Genomic DNA, 20,644 nt, shown 5'->3' on the forward strand with positions numbered 1-20,644 from the left:
ATGCCTTTCTTCAGTAAGATAAACCAAAGATTTTATTTAGGAATTATATTGACTCTGAGGGCTTCATAAAATTCCACGTGCTAAAGCCTGAAATATTAGGAATTGAAAGAGGAAGTATGTGGACTGGGAAGAGAATTAGTGAGAGGAGAGGTAGTAATGTACTACTGAAAGATATACCAGGGCTACAGGGCTAGTTCCTGTAGCAGAAGTATGAAGATTGAATCAGCCTTATTTAATTCTTTCAAGAGAGATTCGATGCACAAAAATGCACTAAGTGGATGGTCATCCACCTTAGGACAATACTGGTAGAGAACATACAGAGGCACAATGATAGTCTGCAAAATATTTTGTGAACTTGAAACCTGAAGAAAGAGGAGAGGGAGCAAGACAGTACAGCAATTATATCTCCTCTCTCTCCCTAGATTCCAGTAAGAAGAATTTCTATTCCCACATTCGAACTTTTCCAGTAAGGAAAGCAATATTGCAAACAAGCTTGCATGTTGTATTTCTACATGAAAGAAAAGACTTTCAAAGGCAGATTAAAGAATTTAGTGGAAGCTGCTAGGTGATTAGGCTGTCAGTTAAGTTCCTCTTAATGGTGGGTAGTAAAATAATAACTTTTGTAAAAATTTGTTTTGGGCATTAGGCTGAACTTTTATGGTGACCTAAGGCAAGGGAAATATTTCTCTGTCTGCCCTAAGAGGTTCTAACTCTCAGAGAACCACTAATTTTGACCCACATTCATAGAGAAGGCTTCCAAAGCCTCAAAATAAACTAGAAACCACAAAAGTGTGAAATAAAACATAAATAGTAGTATAGTATGTCACTTAGGTGAGAAATTTAAGTTTTAAGATTTTTAGTATGTTGTAGATAGAAACAAGATAGAAAGTATATAGTGTTGTCTCGTGTTCCTTTTTCTTCCTTTTTCTTCCTTCTTCTTCCTAAGTTTAAGTAGTGTCTTGTAATTGAGTAAAAAAATCCACTTTACAAATCTTTAAAAGTCAGTTATTAAGTTAAAAAAGAAAATCATCTAAGTGCTACTTCTTAATTAAATTTAATTTTTAATTAATCTTAAAAAACCTTGTAACACTAAATTGTTAGCCATTTTTGTGCTGTTTTCATACATACAAAGTCCAGTACAAACAATGTACTAAAGTTTTGATAAAATAACAATAAAACAAAAAAGCTATACACTAAGAAAACCTCTACGTCTCCTTTTCCTAACACAGAACTACTCCAAGAGTTTCCCCTATCAGAAAAGCCCCCAAAGAGAAGCCCAGTGTATAGCAAACAAATCCATAATAATTTTATAACTTAGAGAAACATTTCTAGAAGTCTCACCTCATCTATGTGTGGGAGGGTTAAGCAACACTTATTAATAATAGCTTTATTGATAGAGAATTAGAATGACTCCCAAAACAAGACTTATTGCCAAAGTGTATTCTGATTGCCACTTTAATATTTTTAGTGTTTGAATCATGCCTATCAGCTAAATATTTTACAATCAAATGCATAATCTGGCAAGGGAGCCTGAGTAAAACTCAGACATTTAGATTCAAAATGGTAATTTGAAACAAAATGTATGGATCTCCTCTACAGAAACTAAATTTTAACTCAGTATCTCATTTAACCTCCAATCAGAATGAAAATGCTGGCTTTAGCAAATGCTTTGTCCAGGTAAAGTGAAAGAGATCACATTCATAATATTTGTTTCTTGGTGTTCACTGGAGAAAATTAAGTTAGCAAAATTTCAAGAAAAATAAACCTTGGACTGATTTCTGTGTAGATTATTAAATATAGAACATATTGTGCATTGTTTTGTGTCATCCTCCCAAAGCAACCTTTAATACCCAGAGTATGCTTAGGTAAGGTATTTCCAGTTCCAATTAGGTGCATCTCTTCTCCCTCTTCACCCCTCAAATGCTGGGGGCAAAGGACAGGAACTAAACAGTAATTTTATAGTACATTAAATTTTCATGTAAATAGAAAATGACTTCAAGACCTTTGGCAATCAGCCAAGAATGGATTTAGATTTTATAATTCATAACATCTCTTCCAGAAATACAGCTGGTATCTTGCTAAATCCGTGCCCCTACTTCAGTACAAGTGGGACTCATGGTTCTTGCTTGAAGCTAAAAAATCTGCAAAGGAAGACATAACCAATTCTGTAGAATCTACCAACCTTCATTTGAGGCTGACCTAGGGATAGGATGACTGCCTAAGAGAATTTTTAAGTTGACCGTTCAACCTGTCTGTTCACCACTGATGTTAAGTTTTATTTTGCTTCAGTTTAGAAAGTTTCAGAGAAAACTACTGATATAGATAAAAGGCCTTATGTTGAAGAGAATTTCTCCAAATAAAAAAAACCTCAAGGGAGAAGAGAGATTGATAAAGTGTTTGTATAGAAACTGAAAGTCATGCTGTAGCTAAAATGGACTCAGGGCGTTAAGCTTGTAGTTTGCAGGAAGACAATATTTCTCTCTAGAGCAGACATTACAAAAAAAAAAAGAAAAAAGAAAAAAAAGCAAAAACAAAGAAAAAAAAAACCAAACCAAACCAAAAACTCTAAATCAGAAAACCCTCCAAACAATAACATTGCATCCAAGGTCTCCAAGTGGAATTTTACGTTCTTGTAACACCTTATAGAAATCAATATTTAGGAATACTTCTCAGTAAGAGCAGTATAGTTAAATACAAATAATGAAATATAATTAAATAGCATTGACTGCTTAAATAATAATTATGTCTTTAATCAAAGGCAAAGATGCTGGTTTCAGCTGGACTTTGAATGAAAGGGATCATCCATACTTCTTATTTTTTAATTTAAATGGGGGAAAACAGCACTCTCACTAACAGCTACTAAGAAATTGCATATGTGTTGCCTAAAATAAGGTGAATTTTACTTACCTTTTCTAGTAGTGGAGATCTGGGGTCAGAGAAAAGACTACTTCATACTTCAGCTTCCCACACACAGAAAAATGTGTATTCTGTTCAAAATTACCCCAAAACTATTTCTGACTCAGAGGAAAATAGTCATAAATGTTAATTATGGCTCTTATCCTTCAGGTGTGAGTGAAGTGACTGGAAAAATAAGTCTATTCTTTTAGCTATGGAAGACAAGATAAGGCAAAATGACAGACAATGAAGGAAAATTACATGAAAAAGCAGAGTTCAAACATTGTTCATGGTAATCAACCAATAGTGGATATCTGGAATGAATTCTGTAAATCTTAACATCTCAGTGTCACGTCCTGTATCATCCTCAGGGGTTGCATTTTCTGTGATTCTATAATTTTACATCCCACAGAGAAGGAGCCTTAGCTTTGACATTTGCTTGAGCCATGTACGGCTACAGGGGCTTCCTAGGCCTGGCTGGCTGGAGACCAGTAGTTCACCGGCTTTTACTGGGGTTTTTTTTGGTTTTTTTTAAAACTTTACTGCTTTTCCAGAAAAGATCCCTCCTGTTCTGCCTCATCTCTCAGCCTTTATTTAGGTGCAGCTCAGCAGCACAGAGGCTAATGGGTCAGACCACAGGAACGGTGATGGCTTGTTTTTCAAACCTTTCCCCAGCCTGCACGTTGGAAATATGCACAAAGTTACTGATCATGTCAGTAACAGAGGGATGGACAGGTAAGGGAAACACCCTAAACATGGGAGAGAGGAAGACAGTAATTATTTCTGAGGGGAAATTTATTTCAGGCAAAAATTTATCTTTGTGCATGATGTCTTTTCATTATCTGCATCTTCAATGGACTTGGGACAGCTGGCATCCTGTCTGACTGAAAGCAGGCCCTCTGAATGTGGATGAACTTCGCTGATTTGAGAAGAAACTTTGTCTTATAAAAAAAAAACCCAATATTTTCATCCAGTTTTGACTTGAAAATTTCCATCCAAAGTATAACATCAAATGTTTTGCCAACCAATGAAAAAATATGGAAAACAAACAAAAAACAAACAAAAAGAACAAAAATAAAAAAAAGAGGAAAAAACCAAAACCAGATTATTAAGAAAGCTTGAGGGAAGGGAAGCCACAAAGAGAAATGAGAACTAAAACATAAATGAGTAATGCTTGTTTTAATCAAATTTTTGGATTATGTTTAAAAAAGGATTAATAAGTACTCCATTGTGGTACTTGCCTGTATTTAAACAGCTATAGTTGTCTTCCCTCTTGCATGGACCTTTCTGTCATAGTAGCTCTTGCAATATCATTCTAGCACAGCCTTTTTTCAGGAGACCAAATACTGTTTTATGCTAATAATAATGTGTTTTGCCTTCCATTAAATTTCTCAAAAGGCACAAATCCAAACTGAAAAACAGCCTCTTCTTATCACCCCTTTCTGCAGACAGTAACCTCTCCTACAACCCCAGGAGGAGGCAGACAGGCAGTACAGCACTGGATGTTTAGGGGTCCTCTCCAGGAGCTGGATATAGCAGCCTGTGCAGCTATTTTGTCAAAGGGCTGCTTTCAGGGACATGGCCTGGGACTTTCCAGGCCCTCTGAATCTTTTTTACAGCCATTAACAAGCAGATCAACTTCAGTCTCTGTGCTCAGGCACAGTTTCTGGTTTCTCAATCACCTTCTAGACAGAGAAGAAAATGGAGCCCAGTAATTCTCAAATAACATTTTGTTGATATTCCAGGTATGCAGAGTCTGAAGAGAAAAGAGAAATTTTTATCATCTATAACCAGATGTTGGTGACATTGGAATATCACCTGTGGGACGCACTGGTGATAGTCCCCAAGAGATGAGCACATAATGGATGGTATGTGTAGACATGTCTTCTCCAGCATCTGGGGGAGTGAGACCAAGATACCCCTATGAGATAATGACTGTAGCTTATTTTCCTCCATAGGAACCAGGGGCTGGAAAGACATCTGTGACACCATAAAACTAGTCAATGAGGTACCACATTTTATTCTGAATTTGTACTTAATTGAGTGAGAAAGGTCTATAGACCAAAGACTGGATATTAAAAATAAAACAGAATTTCAGAGTAACACTTTGGGGCCTCAAAAGCTGTAGTAGTGGGATTTTGAAGTTTATGTTTAAGAAATTACTTAAAATAATTGCAATGGTTTGCAATTATTTTAAACAATTAAATTCTCCCCAAAGTTGTTTTCCATCTGCTTTCCTGCCTTTCCCCATGTCAGTCCTGGGATATACCTCCCTTATTTCCTGACCTTTTGCTGTCTATCTTCCAAATCCTGCCCCTGCATCTTGTCTGTCATTATTTGCTACACCCGTTTATCTGGAAGCTTCCCTGTCAGCTGTGATATTTTCCTTCACTCATTGGCACATTAGGTATGCGCTCTCCCCTTCCCCTTCCCTATTGGTTTGATGTTTACACATATCCACCCCATACTCCTCCTATGGGCAGCCCCCACTTAAAAGCCTCTGTTTTTTCCTACTTTGTGCCTTTGGCCTTGCCTTTACTTCGAGCCATTACACTTTATTGCTTGACATCACCAAGTATTAAGTGAATAGATACTTCTCTAAAGATTTTTTTTTTTAATTGCTTTTTCATTGTATAAGGAAGATGCTATTAGTGTCTAAGACAAAAGACTTTCCTTATGTCTAAACAACACATAAAGCCAGTCTGTATAACCTTTACATTTCTCTGCCCCAGGCCATTTATTTGCATCAACCATGTGCCAGGACCTCTTCTCAGTTTGTGCAGAGAGTAACTTCCATACAGAGGAGAAAAATAATTTAAATTCCCAAGCAGAATTTGGACTTAACACATTCTTCACCTACGGCTAAGCATGATGCCCTTCCATCTAAAATTAGTGCTCTCAGACACCACCTTCCTAGGTTATCAGAGAAACAAACGTAAGATGGAGAAACTCAGCTATATGAAAGGCTGGTGTCAGGAGATCCTTCAATAACTGCATTTAGAGCTATCTCAAAAACAAGAAAAGCAGGCTTGAAATATCTCACTTTATTCAAGACCCTTAGCCACCTGGAAAAAATTTGCATCAACTGTTGCAATGTTTTGGTATCATCTGGCTGCAATCAACCTGAGCCTGAACTCAAACCTGCTCTTTAGGCTTAGTCACCTGCTGAGGTTGCAATTCACCTCTTCTCCTGAGGTAGGTAAAGTTTAGTTAGGATCAGGAAATATCAGATTGGGTGATTCAGGCAAGTCTTTGCTGTTATCAAAGGCTATTAATATCTTCATTTGCTTAACTAAAGCAAGCTATGGATAAACCATTTCAATTCAGTAGAAAGGTGTCAACTAGAGTTGGAAAGTTGGGCTTTGTAGGGAATTTAATGTTCACAGTGCCTTTTGTTAATGAGGTAGGAGGTGTGCTGTGGGACTCAGATTCAGTCAAAGAATGAAACTAAGAATTTCTATCCAGGCAGACACATGGGAAAGAGCTGGAGAAAATGTAAATAATTCTTTATCTCTCTTGTTTTTCACATTGTTTATAGTTAAGTTCTACCACTGTGCGTCAAGCATTCTGCACTAATGGTGTGGGTTGTTTTCACTTCAGAACCAATGGATTTGGTCCTTGCAAAGCTCTGTATAAAAGAGCAGTGTATTTTGAATAAATCGGAGTTTTAGTATTACAGCCTTCTGAGTCAGAGTCTATTCATTCCTGTCCTGCCTCGACAGCAACATCATGCTGCACATTTACTTATAATTGGAATTTTTGTGATTCATGTTTATTTAAGTAAGTTATTGTTAAATGGTTCATTCTGTTATGTTCCCATGCTTTTCTCGAATTGTTTTTTCCCTAAATTGTACCCTCCCTTCCCTCTGTCCCTCAAAGTACCCCCTCCCTTTGTTCCAGACCCTTCCCTGCCTGTCAAGGCGACCCTGCCCCTTCTTCCAGAACTTTCCCCACAGCTCTGCACTTGGACCAATCCCCAACAGAGACTTTCCTCCTCCCCCTATCCTAGCCGGTTTCTGCACTTCAGTTCTGCCTCTAGTGCCACCTTATTGGTTGTCATCTTATGCCCAGCCCCTGTTCTGCTGTAGCTTAAAACCCCCGCGCACAGAAGTGCTGGAGGCTCTCTGTGTCCTGACTCCTCTGATTCTAAAAAACGGGTTGGAAATTCACGACTAGAGAGTTTCCTCTACCTTTTTTACCCAGCCCCTGCCCTGCTGCTGAGGAACACTGTCTCTCCATGTAGAGCACTGCTAGCTCTAAGGTTCTGCTTCTGGCTTTACCCCTGCTGGGGCAGTTCCCCACACTTGCCACTCCACCGGAGCAAATCGAGCAATCCTGGGTTCTGGTGCAGAGTTGCATGGAATAGATCCCCACTTTCTGCAAAACCAAAGAGAACCACTGAAAGAGAATGATATTTTGCTTGACCCTAATGGACACTGGTGATTGCCAGTAGTTTGTTTATACTTAATAAGGGAAAAGTGAAAGTATTCAAATGAAAATTGTATATAACCAAGTTGGAAATAAACTAGAGTTTTGGTGTGCTTTACCAATCTAGCAGGAAATAAATAAGCCTAGGAATTTTTTTATATTTTATGCCTTGCTGCCTACCCATAAGTGTTAGTGAAGGTATTAAAAGCTCACAAGAGAGAGACAACTGATGTATTTATTCCATGTTAAATATTTTCCTGATAGAACTGGGAGGGATGGAAAGCAATTCAAGACACTTAAAATAATGAGCTATTTCCACCCCTTATAGCACTTAAAATAATTGTCTTGGGGAGGGTGAAGAGTCATTCCTGGCAATAATTTACTATGTTCTCTTCATATTGTTCCTTTCAACGATATCAAGGTTGTCTGTAATAAATGGCTCTTCTACTGCTGACAGCTATGATAACACTGTTCACTTCCCATAATAAATAAGAGCAGCCTTCAGTGCCACTTTCATTGACATTTATCTTGTGACTCTACAGGTTTAATAAGTGCAAGGCCAAACATATACCTTACTGTGTTAGTGACAGGTCCTGAGCCTGACTGTACAGCTGCTATTGTACTGCATAAACATCTGCCCCCTTTACCTAATAAAGCAAACATTAGCTGACATCGAGTGATGTGCAAATGAAAAAAGAGGGGAGAGGTTGCATGTGCAACACCTTAAAGATGTCAAAAGTGAATCTTTCAACAGCAAGATAAAAAGTAGGACAGCAATCATGACCTGTTTTGCATGCACTTCCTGACCTCCCATGCTTTTCCACTGTCTGCCTGGGGACAATGAGAAGCTCTGTGCTTTGAATAATGAGTGTTGTATCTTTCTAGGAGAGCCCAGAAGATTCATGTCAGATCTGGGTCTGAGTTACTGTCATTTCCCTTGGAGACATTACTTGAAAAACTCATAACTGGCTGAAGAGCTATTAATAAGCTACAAACAAAAGGACTACTGTTCAGAAGACAGAATCCTTCTGCTATTGTCTTGAAGAAATAAGCTTTGTCTTAGCGGCAAGACAATACACCATTAATAGCAGTTAATACACAGTATGAAATCCGTAAATCCAAGTAATTATTTAGCATAAATACTGAAAGAAATCTACTTCAAGGCCAGATTGGATGGGGTGTTGAGCAACCTGTTCTAGACAAGTGTTCCTGCCTGTGGCAGGGGCATTGGAGCTGGAGGTTCTTCCAGGTCATTTTCAATCCTTTCCATTCTAGGAGTCTATGAATTCAAGAAGTGAACTTATAAAAGACTAGAATCTGGAGGAATTAACAAATAAAATAATACAATATCTTGTCTCAAAAATTAAACAGCTTCCTTGACTTAAAATTTCAATGTAAAAATTAAGGTCCATTATACTTGAATTAAAAACAACTTCTATTCAACAGAAATTTTATGAGACTGGAAAGTAAGTATGCCTTTAGAAACTGTACAAACTGACTGCTGGTGTCAAAAGATTTTGACCTTTTTGGGCCTTCCTTCCACCTACCCCTCAACCCATCCACAGTAGATAGACATAGGAATTCTTGTGCTGGAAACTGGACCTATAAATCTGTTTCTTCCTGATGTTCAAGAAAATAGGAATTCTTCCTAGTAAAGTTAAACATGGAACAGAACACACTGCCAAAGTTTTCAGCCATTATTTGGGAGCCATGGCCTCGCAAGAGCAATCAAATGCTGTGAGGATGGAAGATCCATGACAAGTTTAGAGCTCCATTGAGCTGCATTGCATAGAGGCCCTCCTCCAGAGGAAGGGTTACGTGGCAGAAGGCAGTAGTGTGCAAATGATCAGCAGCTTCCTGGGTACTGGGGACAACTCACAAGAAGCAAGGAGAGTGCCCAAGTTTTTACACGGAATGTTGTATCATGGTAAGCAATCCTAAAAGAATTTAATCAGGCTTAATGGGTGCCTGTGTCAAGCTACACAGTGTCTTTGCTGTGTTATGAGTTTTAATGTGTGAGCCTAAATAGTTCATTCACATACAAAGAACTGGAAAGCACCCTCTCTAGAGACTGAGTTAATGGATCCTGAGAATAATACACTTTAGCTCCTGTTGAAACTGTGCTGAGTTGTGATTATATAGTTTTGCCCTTTATGGGTGTGATTCTTTTTCTTTGAGTTGTTTTTGCAGTGAATACATGACCAGATTCTCATGTTAGGAATATAGTTAAACTGATTTTTTTTTTTAATTGAAGTCTAGAAATATGCAGAATGCTGATAATAAATATATAATTAAAAACAATCTTATCTTAACATGACAGATATATAGAATATCTTAAATCTATCCTGCTCAAACAACAAAAGGAATGCACAGTTTGTCCCATGATATTTTGCTGAAAATGAAAATAGGCACCTTCACATCACTCAGTTTTGTAAGACAGAAAAGTTTCAGGATCCTGAATGTCTTTATGGCTCCAGATATTAGTAATGCATTAAAATTGGCTTACAAAGCCAGAAAGCTTAAACTGTCTATCTAGGTTGAAGAAAAATAAATTTGAATGGCTGTACAAGTCACATGTTCCTTATGAATCAATGTAATAAAAAGAACCTTACACTACTCTTTGTTTATTGGCTAGATTGGCACAATTGTATGTGTTATTATTGTAGATCTCCTTCACATTAATGCTGACACTTCACAGGCTTTCCTCTTTTAATTTCTATTTAATTTTATTTAATTGCTGCTATTTTACAAACCAACAACCTAAAATCCATTTCAATATAAAATGAGAAGACGTTTCCATTGTAAATGCTCAAGGGGAAGGAAGGGTGTGGTATCTATAGCTTACTGAGTAAACTGGACCTATCTGGACTCTGCTAAAACCTAATGCTATATAGATGCTTTGGCATTTCTCACACTTCTAGAATAGCCATTCTAGAATGTTCCCAGGAATACTTACTGAGCATAGGAGTTCCTTTTAGCAATTCAAGCCCTGAATAGAGTCACATTTTCTGCAGTCCAGTTCTATGCCTCACAGCAGTGATAGCCTTTCTTAAAATACAGCCTTCCTTTCACCTCAGTCGATCTTGGACAAATATCTCAAAATTAATATGCAAACTTAGAAGGGTAAAAATGGCTAGTTCTAAAGAAAAACCTCAGCAACCTACTATATCCCTGAGGTATAATTTCAGCCATTTAATCTTCATTCTCTCCAGGGTTAAATCACAAATCCTGAAGCCACAAAATGCTTTTTATTTCTATAAATATATTAGAAACTATAAACTGTGAAACAATGAGAGCACTAGATGTCTGTCAATTTGCATTAGCAAGACTGAAACCTGGAACAATATTAGCATCACTCAACAAGGAAGCTAGATACAGGGTGTATCTGAGGTGGCACAGGGGAATGAGTCATGGCACTGACATTTGGCCTATTGAGCACATTTCCCTATTCTGCAGCAACCTTGGGCAACTCTATGTAGCCTGACATGTAGTAAAATAGTAGATTTTCATGGCAGCTACTTAAGTAAGGGAAGTTTTAAGGATTTGGGTTTTTTTCTTTCTTTTTTTTTAATATCAGTGTGGAAGAGATGTGGAAACTCGGAGAAACAGTTTTTTTTACCATGTGGAAACTTGGAGAAAGTTTTTTTTACCATGGGATGAAAATGGGGGAGATGCTAGAAAAAATACAACTAACAAATCCATTTTTGTTTTGTTTGGATATATACAATATTTTTTCTTAAAAAGTGTTGCTTCTCCTCTAGCAACCTTTGGCTTTCCAAGTAAAATATGTGTAATACAACCAAAAACCTTATGACTGTTTTTGAAAATATTACCTTACCTATGGTCAGTTATCCTTCTCCACCCTGAGCTCCTAAAGGTTTCCCTCAATGAGTTCTATATCCTCATGCAACATGCTCCTTTAATGATATGAGGGTCTTTGCTACAACCAAGTGCAATGAGAAGGTAGGTGCACCCATTAATTGTCACTAATTGCTAGAACAGGCCTTGATGTTTGTTTTTGACAAGTCCAACTGTGCAGACAGATGCTAGAACTCAAAGCAGAAAACTACTCTCTTCTTTATTTTTACTGAGCCCTCCAATAAAAACAAAAAACAAAAAACCAACAACAGACAATAACAGAGTATCCCTCCAGTCATTCCTGCCTTCCATCAAAACCCAAACCAAATAAAACACAAACCAAAACCCTAGAAGTCAAGTGTAGATTAAGGAGACTGGAAGAGACTGAGTGGAAGGGTAAGCAGACAAAAGAGGAGAGGAAAAGGTGTTATGCAATAAAAAGTGAAGGAGATTCTGAAGAATTCGGTAGGTAGAAAGTGAACTAGAAAGGATTTAGGTTCAAGCAAAGAGAGATGGAAAATAAATGGCTTCTTGATCTTACATGATGGTTCTTAATGGCTTGGAGTTATAATGGGGAAATTAACAGCTGACTGAACTGTAAATAAAAGAGGAGAAAGAGAAGAAATTAATTTTAAAAATTTTTTTGGCAACCTAATAAGCGGAAGGTGTCCGTCCCCAGGATAGGAGGAGTGAACTAGGTATTTAAGATCTTTTCCAAACCAAACCATTTTATGAGTCTGATGTCATTGGACTTCAACTGGCACTTCAGTGACAGAATGGAAATTAGACAGTCATTCATAAGCTCAGGACCAGCAGAGAAAGAAAAGTAAGACTGAAACAACAAAGCTTAGAAAAAGGGAGGAACTGAAAGACATGGGTGAGAGAAATTATGTTGAGTCAGGAAGTAAATGAATGTTAGAAAGAAAGGAACTGAATGTGTAAAAGTAAGATGTGGTTGAAACTAAAGCCTGTGATCACATAATTAAATGCAATATTGAAAATACAGAGTAAAACAGTTTGAGCTATGCTTCAAAGAGTTGAATTTCTACTTGCAACACTTCCAAACTTCTGAGTACTTAATTTCTGGGTCTACTACTGAAGTGGATACATACTGTTTGCAAGAAAAGGTAATTTTGCCAACAAGGAAAGAGGTAGCAAGCCTAAATCTTAACTGAATACTCCTGCTGCCTTGTGTCTGTCCTTTAATTGCAGTTGTTATAGCAGAAAATACATATTTTCTCCAAGGACTTGAACAAAGGTTTAAAGCCACTGAGTACCAGTATTATAAACCATGTGGTTAAGAATGTTTTCATCATATGTTATAAGGGTTTAGCATTTTGTCATGTGTGTTAGTCTTGGAAATGGTAAGAAAAAAATTGCAGGTTTCATTTGTAAAAATATGTTTATCCCATTACTTACATTCCCAAGTATTTTACAGAGAAATACTGCCTACATACATAATAGGAAGAAATGAAGTTGCAAAACCATGATAATTTAGATACCTAGTAATTTAAGAAGCAAAGTTCAATCAAAAGAACTGTTTTTCACAGCAAAAAATTGTAGCATCATGGAATTGTTTGGGTTGGAAAAGACCTTCAGGACCATCAAGTTCAGAAAGATGTTCAATGGCTGAGCCAGGTGCACGTAATCTGTTCAAGCAAAATTATAAAATCATGGTAGAACAGCTGCTTTCCCCCACCAGTGCTATACATAAGGGGTGCACTAATGTTAGCAGAGATCTTACTGAGAGAGCAAGATAGGTCTGTACCACTGATCAGTATCCTCAGGCTCTACCAGATAAACCTGAGGATCCCACAGGCACAGATGCACTTAGGCAAAACAACCAGGAAATTCAAAGCATGTAACAGAATACATTAAAAATGTAGACTGTCTAGAAATCTCTGTCCTTGGCTGCCACAAATCTTCATTGCATTCCTGAGCTAATAAGAATCACTACAGCATTTTTCACCCAACCGTGACCCATTCACTCAACTGAGCCAGGACGTAGCACAGGCTTGCTCATGGCCAAGACTCAACTGAATAAGGCTGCATTTGAGTACATAGTGCTGCTGACACACTCTGAAAAGAAGGGGGTATTGGAAAAAAGACACATAAGGTGTAAGTTTAGCATGTTCCTATGTGCTCAGGACAAGTTCTCCAAAATAATTTCTGTTTTGTAAACAGAACAGTGTGTGGTTTCTGAGACCACCCTCTTGTACTGTTACCCAATTCAACTCTTACTTTTCTTTCTAAGTTGCTAGGGAAATTTTAGAGAAACATGTTTAGTCTACTATTTGAGATTATCTTCTAGAAGGACAAAAAGCTGTATTCATATAAACTAAATACAAACTGTTGCTGCATGGAAGAATATTTTTTCTACTTGGCTGGCATACTTTTGATGTTTTCATGAGGATACATGAGCATTGTGAAGAAAGACCCTGGTATTTTGAGTCATAAAGGTGGTTGTGCTTTCGGTCAAAAGGAAAATCCTTCCCTGTGGACAGAGGCAAATTATAATTTGGAAGCAAAGTACCAGAGACTGAAGTAGTGAGAATTTCTGGTAATAACAAAATACCTCATAATTCTACATCCAGATAGGCAAAAATAAGGTTTGAAAGTTACTAACTGAGAGACCAAGTTAAATTCACTCTGTGGATGGGAACATGATACATAAAGGCTTGAAGTGATTTTTCTGAGAGCCTCAGAATACCTGGAAAGAGAACTACAGTCTTCTGAACACTAATTCAGTATTGACTCTGTTATGCTGATGCACCCTATTTCCCCAAGATTTCTTCCCTTATTTAGGACAATAAATTATCCTTACGTAACATTTCTGTATCAATACGTAACAGACTAAAAATCATCCCCACAAATTTTCTCTAGTTAATATGTAAAATGTCTTTCCTCTGATCTTTCCACTATGGATGCTATTTTCTCACTCAGGATGATTCTTAAAAAAACTATCAGTGCTTGTGTGTAGGTCCAACTCTGTCAGCAGTAAATATGAAAATGGCACCAGAAAACTGGTGACATTTTGAAGTGATGTCAGAATAAAATAACATTAAATTTCATAACAAAACCTATCCCCATATTCAAGCTTTATGTTATGACGTATCTGTGATATTAGAAGGGCAGACAGTCAAAGGATTTATAAATATGACTAGGCAACTCTCACAATTCTTCCTGTAATGTGTCAGAACTGCAAAGGACGAGCATGATTCACAGAAGTTTGTTATTCTTCTCCTTCCTAATGTGTCAGATCTGAGTGATTCTAGAAGTTTAATTTGTTTTTTGTTTTTTTTTAATGTAAATGTGATGTAACCTAATGCTTGGGCCTGGTGGGAGGGTTTTGGCACAAAAACACTGGATGATTGAAAATTTTTTGACCCAAGAGGAAAAACTTTTAAGTTTAGATTGCTGCATTGAGTAACATTCTCTTGTTACTTTATCTAAAAAATTACACACATTATTAATTTCACAACAGCTAAAGAACCCTGTTCTGTTGGTGTATTGGGATTACAGCACAATGAAACAGTTTTTCAATCAGTGGCTTAAAATCCTTGGGAGATGTGTGGCCTGTTTCTTAGGCTTCCTTTACCAACTGCTCTGTATAAAATACTGTCAGTAGATTTCAAACTATTGTGCAGTGACGATCTTCCTGCAGGAAAATATTATGAAGTTCACAATTGGGAAAAAAAAAATAAACCACTGAACTTGGAAATTGTTGAGGTGGTTGCATGCTCTTGGCTGTTGAACAGAATTCTACACACAGTCTCCAGTGTTGCTTACAGTCTTACAAAAATCAATACCATTGTAAGTCTGAGATGAATGTGTAGCATAGCCTTTAAGGTCCTGAGACTAAACTTGACCTGTAGGTGCAGTACATTGTTTCATGTATTTTTAAAGTCTGGATTGAATAAATGGTATTTACAATCTCTTTGCAGGGGCAGTAATGGCTAAGGAAATCATGTATGTACATAGATAAAGAAACAGAGAAAGAATAATAATGTTTTAGATACACTTCTGTGTTCTCTGTGTGCAATGATTAATGCCTCTGGAGTCAGTGCATAAACAGTTGCTCAGAACACATTGAAAATCTGAATATGTCTTTGGTTCTGATTCATCTGGGTTCTTGTACAAGCCTGTGAAACAGCAAATGCTGCAGTCTCATCTCCTCCCTTTACACAAAACCAAGAAAATAATAATCAGTGTTTCTGAATGTTTCTCCTGCATTTCTTTTTCTGCTCATCTTCCACATCATGGCAAAGAGTTCCAGAATGGCATTAATAGCTTTTAGATGTCACTGAGACAGTGTGTCAAAACTGACAGAAGTAAAATGCCCTGCTACTTTCTCACTACCATGTTCATGTTCCACTGTTCACCAGATTTTGGACACAGGACAATGCATAGCATAACACCCCTGAGGCTGCTAGGGTGGTAACATTCTGTCAGTGCAAGATACTTTGACAGCTATTTCAAATGTTCACAGTTCTTTTTCTTACAGCTATATGCAGTCTTAAATTCGGAGGAAACCTGCTTTGGGGTGAATTCCCTACACAATGCCCCAGATTAAAGTTCTGACTTTGGCTGTTACGACCCAAACTTCTCCAATTCTATAAACATGCACTAGGCTTCATTTTGTTAGTGGATCTGAGGAATAGTCACCTTGATGATAATTATTAATATCTATCTCCTGTTAGTCTCTCTGGCCATACTCACTTGCTCTAGTTCTAGAGTATCTTCATTCCTCCTAAAGGAATTAATTAGGAAGCTCAGCCTTACTCTCCCGAAGTAGGAGTCACGCAATGTGACACTGAAGCATGACCAATGAACATCCCTCTCAAAACACCTCACCCTCCTCTGGGTGTTGGCTTGAATAAACAAATGATTGCTCCTAGAAGCCTCTGACAAAGACTATCGGCACTGTGAAGTAACTGGCTGAAAGCAGGAAAGGCAGGACTCCTGTCTACCACACCCTATAATGTCATGCACTTGGAACTCTCTTAATGCTCCTACAGCCTTTGAAGACATGTCAAAGGCCCCATTTCTGTAGCCCAAACTCCACAGGTATGTTATTATGAGAAGTACATTACCACAATATGAGAAGTAAATCCCACAAAACTGGCTGTCCTCCAGGAAATGATTTTAAAATCCTTAACTATTCACAGTGTGATATAACATAACTCCAGGTTAAATCACAATCAAATTCTTACTGTACTATTGGAATCTGCCTGACAGGTTAAGGAAATAGAAAACTTCTATAGGCCTAAGGCACCTGCTGTCTGCCTTTTAACATATTTTTGCAGCATTATTTTTATAAAGGGGAGCCAGAAATGACCATATTGGAGAATTCAGCTCAATATGGTGGAGGATTTTATGTTGGCCAAAAGTTGAGATCTGTCTGATTGTTCAGTCAGTCAACTGAAAACCTTGAGTAGTCTCTGGACTGGGCTAGTATTTCCCACATCACTGAGTCAAATTCATCTTGGATGAATTCTAGCTGGATGAATTCTGGGGCCTGAATATAGGTGCCTAGCTTTGCACCTGGCTTTGGGAAAATTCCAAAATTTCAGAATCCTATTACAACACTGTTGGTCCTCTAAGACATCCTAATGACTGTATTCAATATAAATGGAAAAGAAATAAAGAGATACTTTATTATGAAAGAAATACATTATTATTAAATAAGTTATATAAATAATGTGAGAGGCTCTGCCTCATCCCTTAAATATGATATGCCTGTAAATAAATTTGCATTTGTTTTGTTGGTCTTTTTCCATTTTGAAGTCTAGCACTTCTAAATAAGCATCATCTTTTATAGAAAGTAAAAAAAAGGAATAAACTGAAAACAAACCTCTAATCCCCTTCCTTCTCCTTCTTAAGCTACCTATTGTTGCCCTGCTTCATGACTTTTGTCCTCTCATTTCCCATGTGATTATCTTAAGCAATCATTCAAGAACTAAATCTTAAGAAGAACTACCATTAAAATAAAGAGCTCAGCATACAGGCTTGAAAGTAGTTGTCTGATTAGACTACATGTGTGAATCTCATAAAATCAACTTGACAGCGTGATCTTTGGAAATACAGGTATGTTGCCTGATGGGTACTATAGGGTTTTTTAAAAAGTATTTTCATTTTCCTGGACAAAAACAGTACTGTGTTTCATACCTCATATGTTCAAAGCATTAAAAAAGGAAAAAAAAAAAAAAAAAAAAAAAAGAAACAACCCAAAAACAGTGAAACCAAAACCATTTCAGTTTACTTTCAAAATTTTTAACATAACATCCACTCTCCAATTTCATATGTAAAATCGTGGTTTGACCTAACACAAGTCTAAGGCTGTGCTCAGTAGAGTAATATGAGGAAGCTTTTATTCCTTACTTTTAAAACCTGTGGGAGATGCAGATGATCTCATGTGACAACAGAAAGCCTATCTAACAAGAGGCTGTTAGATAGTATGGTCTCTTATACATAGAAACATTCACATTTTTTTGGACTGAAATCTCAAGACTTTCGGCTACAGAAGGAATTGAATGGTTGATAGGGGTATTTTACAAGGCATTAAAATTAGTGAATATCTCTGTCTGAACTTAAAATAACAAGAAAGAAAGAAAAAACCAAGATAGCAAACACAGATCTAAATTACCTTACTTTGTAAGATACTCAAAAATCTCTAAATCTCACCCAAAGAGTGGACAGCACAGGGCTGAAGAATACAGAAAAAAGGAGGAGGACTAGAGATACTATTCAACACTATATAGAGTAACTTTGTATGACTAAAGCTCAGCTAAAGTCCAAACTGAGTAGAACTTTGAAGGACAAGGAAAGGCCTTCTTTTTTAAATACGTTAACTTCAAAAGAGGAACCAGAGATAATATTGGTCCATTACTTGATCAGGCCAGTCATCTCAAAACCAGTCTGTAGACAAAGCAGGGGACTTTACTGCCTTTTTGCCTGTGTCTTTAACATCACTGAGTCCTAAATTCTCTTTTGGAAGGCTGTGATTAGGGAAATGATAAACTCACAGCTAACTCTGATCTTGAGACTTGCTGCTCCAGCTGGATGCATATAAATTTATGTGGCCCAATGGGACCTATCCCAGTGTACTGAAAAAAACTGTCTAATGTCATTGCAGAAACTCTTCCTATTATTTTTTCAACAATGTTTGGAGTCTGGAGAGGTCCCAGTCAACTGGAAGCACAGCAGATGTTCTCCCTGTTTTCAAGAAGTGTAAGAAGGAAGATTTTCGTTATTACAGGCTTATAAGTCTCACTTCAGTGACTGGCAAAATTATGAATAAATTTATTCTGAGAGTTAGTGAAAAATACCTGAGACACAATACAGTCATTACTCATAACCAGCACTGATTCACAAGGGGAAAGTCCTGCTTCACTAAATTAATTTCCTTTTATGACAAAGATACCCATCAAGTTGTCCAAGGAAAGGCAGTAATGTGGGTTCTTTGATTTTAACAAAGCTTTTGTTACTGTCTCTCAAAGTATCCTTTTGGATGAAATGTCCAGCACACAGCTACTCAAGTTCATTTTATGTTATGTGAGCAATTGACTGACTCAAAGAATGGGGTCCTATCAGGCTGGCAGCCAATCACCAGTGGGGCTCCCCAATTTTAGGCCAGTGCTCTTTGGTGTTTTTTATAAATTATCTGGATGTGGAAATTAAATGTGCATTAAGGAAGCTTGCCAGTTATACAAAAGTAGGAGGAACTCTTAATTCCCTCAAGGGTAGAGAGAATTTACAGAAAGATGTGACTAAATTAGAGAGATGGCAATCACCAACTGCATGAAATTTAACAAGCATCAGATTCTAAACCTAGGACAAAGTAATCCTGGTTATATATAATTGGTTGATGAGAGACTGAAGAAAAGCAAAGAAAGGCATCTATCTGATGGTTTAGGTAGATAGCAAGTTGGAGATGAGTCACCGACATGCCCTGGCAGTCAAAAGGGACAGATGTGTCTTGGGTGCATCAAGCATAGCACCATCGACTGGTCAAGGAAGCCGATTGTTCTGCTCTACTGTGCACTGGTGTAGCCCATCTCAAGACCTGTGTGCAGCTGTGGGTGCGTGCCTAGGTACAAGGCTACCAAACTGTTAGAGTGTGTCCAGAGGAGGGTGACCAAAGGGCTGAAAGACCTCGAGGATAAGGCATTCAAGAGCAACTGAGATCACTTTGTTCACCTTGGAAAAGGGAAGGTTGAGAGTTGTCCTTATCAGAGACTACAGCCTCCTCACGGTAGGCAGTAGGTTACTCTGTTACTCTGGTGATCAGTAACAGGACATGAGGAAATGCAATGAAGATTCATCAGGGGAACTTCATACTGGACATTAGGAAAGTGTTCTTTATCAAGAGAGTGATTGGCCACTGGAACAGGTTTCCCAGGGAACTGGTCACAGCTCCAAGTCTGTCAGAGTCCAAGGAGTGTGTGGATGATGCTCTCAATCATATGGTTTAGGTTTAGGTAGTTCTGCAAGGAGCAGGGCATTGTATTAGATGATCTTTATGAACCCCTTATAAATTAGGACACTTTATTATTCTAAAATGAGGACAGAGGATCTGTCCCATGAGACAAAAATGGAATTTACATATTTTCTGGGTTTGTTTACTCAAAGAGGAACCTGTTTCCTTGAAACACTTACTAGTTTAGCAAAACTGGCAACCTCGAAGATATAGCAAGGTGACTGCAACATAGGCATATCTTTTAATCTTTGTAATTCAAAAGTACCCAGTGAGTTGCTAGCTGCTGTACTAATGCAAGGCCAGTGGAAGGTAAGAATCAGGCCATCAGATGGTAAAGCATAAATTCATGAATGCATAGGGTACCTTATGTAGTTTACTTTCTGAATGTTGTTTGTAAGTCCTTATAAAAAAGGACTTATTTTCATTATTTTTAGATTATTTGGAGTAGGATTTGAGGAAATTTTTCATCACTGAAAAAACTTTTCATCAAACTAGCATAAATTATTTGTATTATTTCTCTTCCATTTTCATTTTTAAAAGCTTGATAATTCAGGTAATCTGAAATATTTTTAAAAATTCAGAATTTCTAAGTTTCTTCAAACAAAGTCTCAATACAGTTGAATAATGACTTTTTTTCTAAGATCCTTTGTAGAACAAGTGAATTCTATGGTTCCATGTTGTAACAACAGTCATGTAAGCTTCAAATTTTGTTTAACAAGGTGTTCATAGCTCAGAGAGGAAGACTTTCAATTTGATCCCTACTAATTTACAGAATGGCATAAATCAATATTAACATGTGATTATATAGAAGCTAGTCTTACTTATCAATATATTAAAATAGAAATTCAGGAAATATTTGGGAGTGGTAGTAATAAGAAGGAAGATTCTTATTTGTGAACGGCTGGTTTTAGCTTTCTTTTCTGAGAAGAATATTAATGGAGATTTTTCATATGAACTTAAGATATATGACAAACATGAGAGAAA

This window comes from Lonchura striata, chromosome Z (assembly GCF_046129695.1).
Source record: "Lonchura striata isolate bLonStr1 chromosome Z, bLonStr1.mat, whole genome shotgun sequence".
Taxonomy (NCBI): domain Eukaryota; kingdom Metazoa; phylum Chordata; class Aves; order Passeriformes; family Estrildidae; genus Lonchura; species Lonchura striata.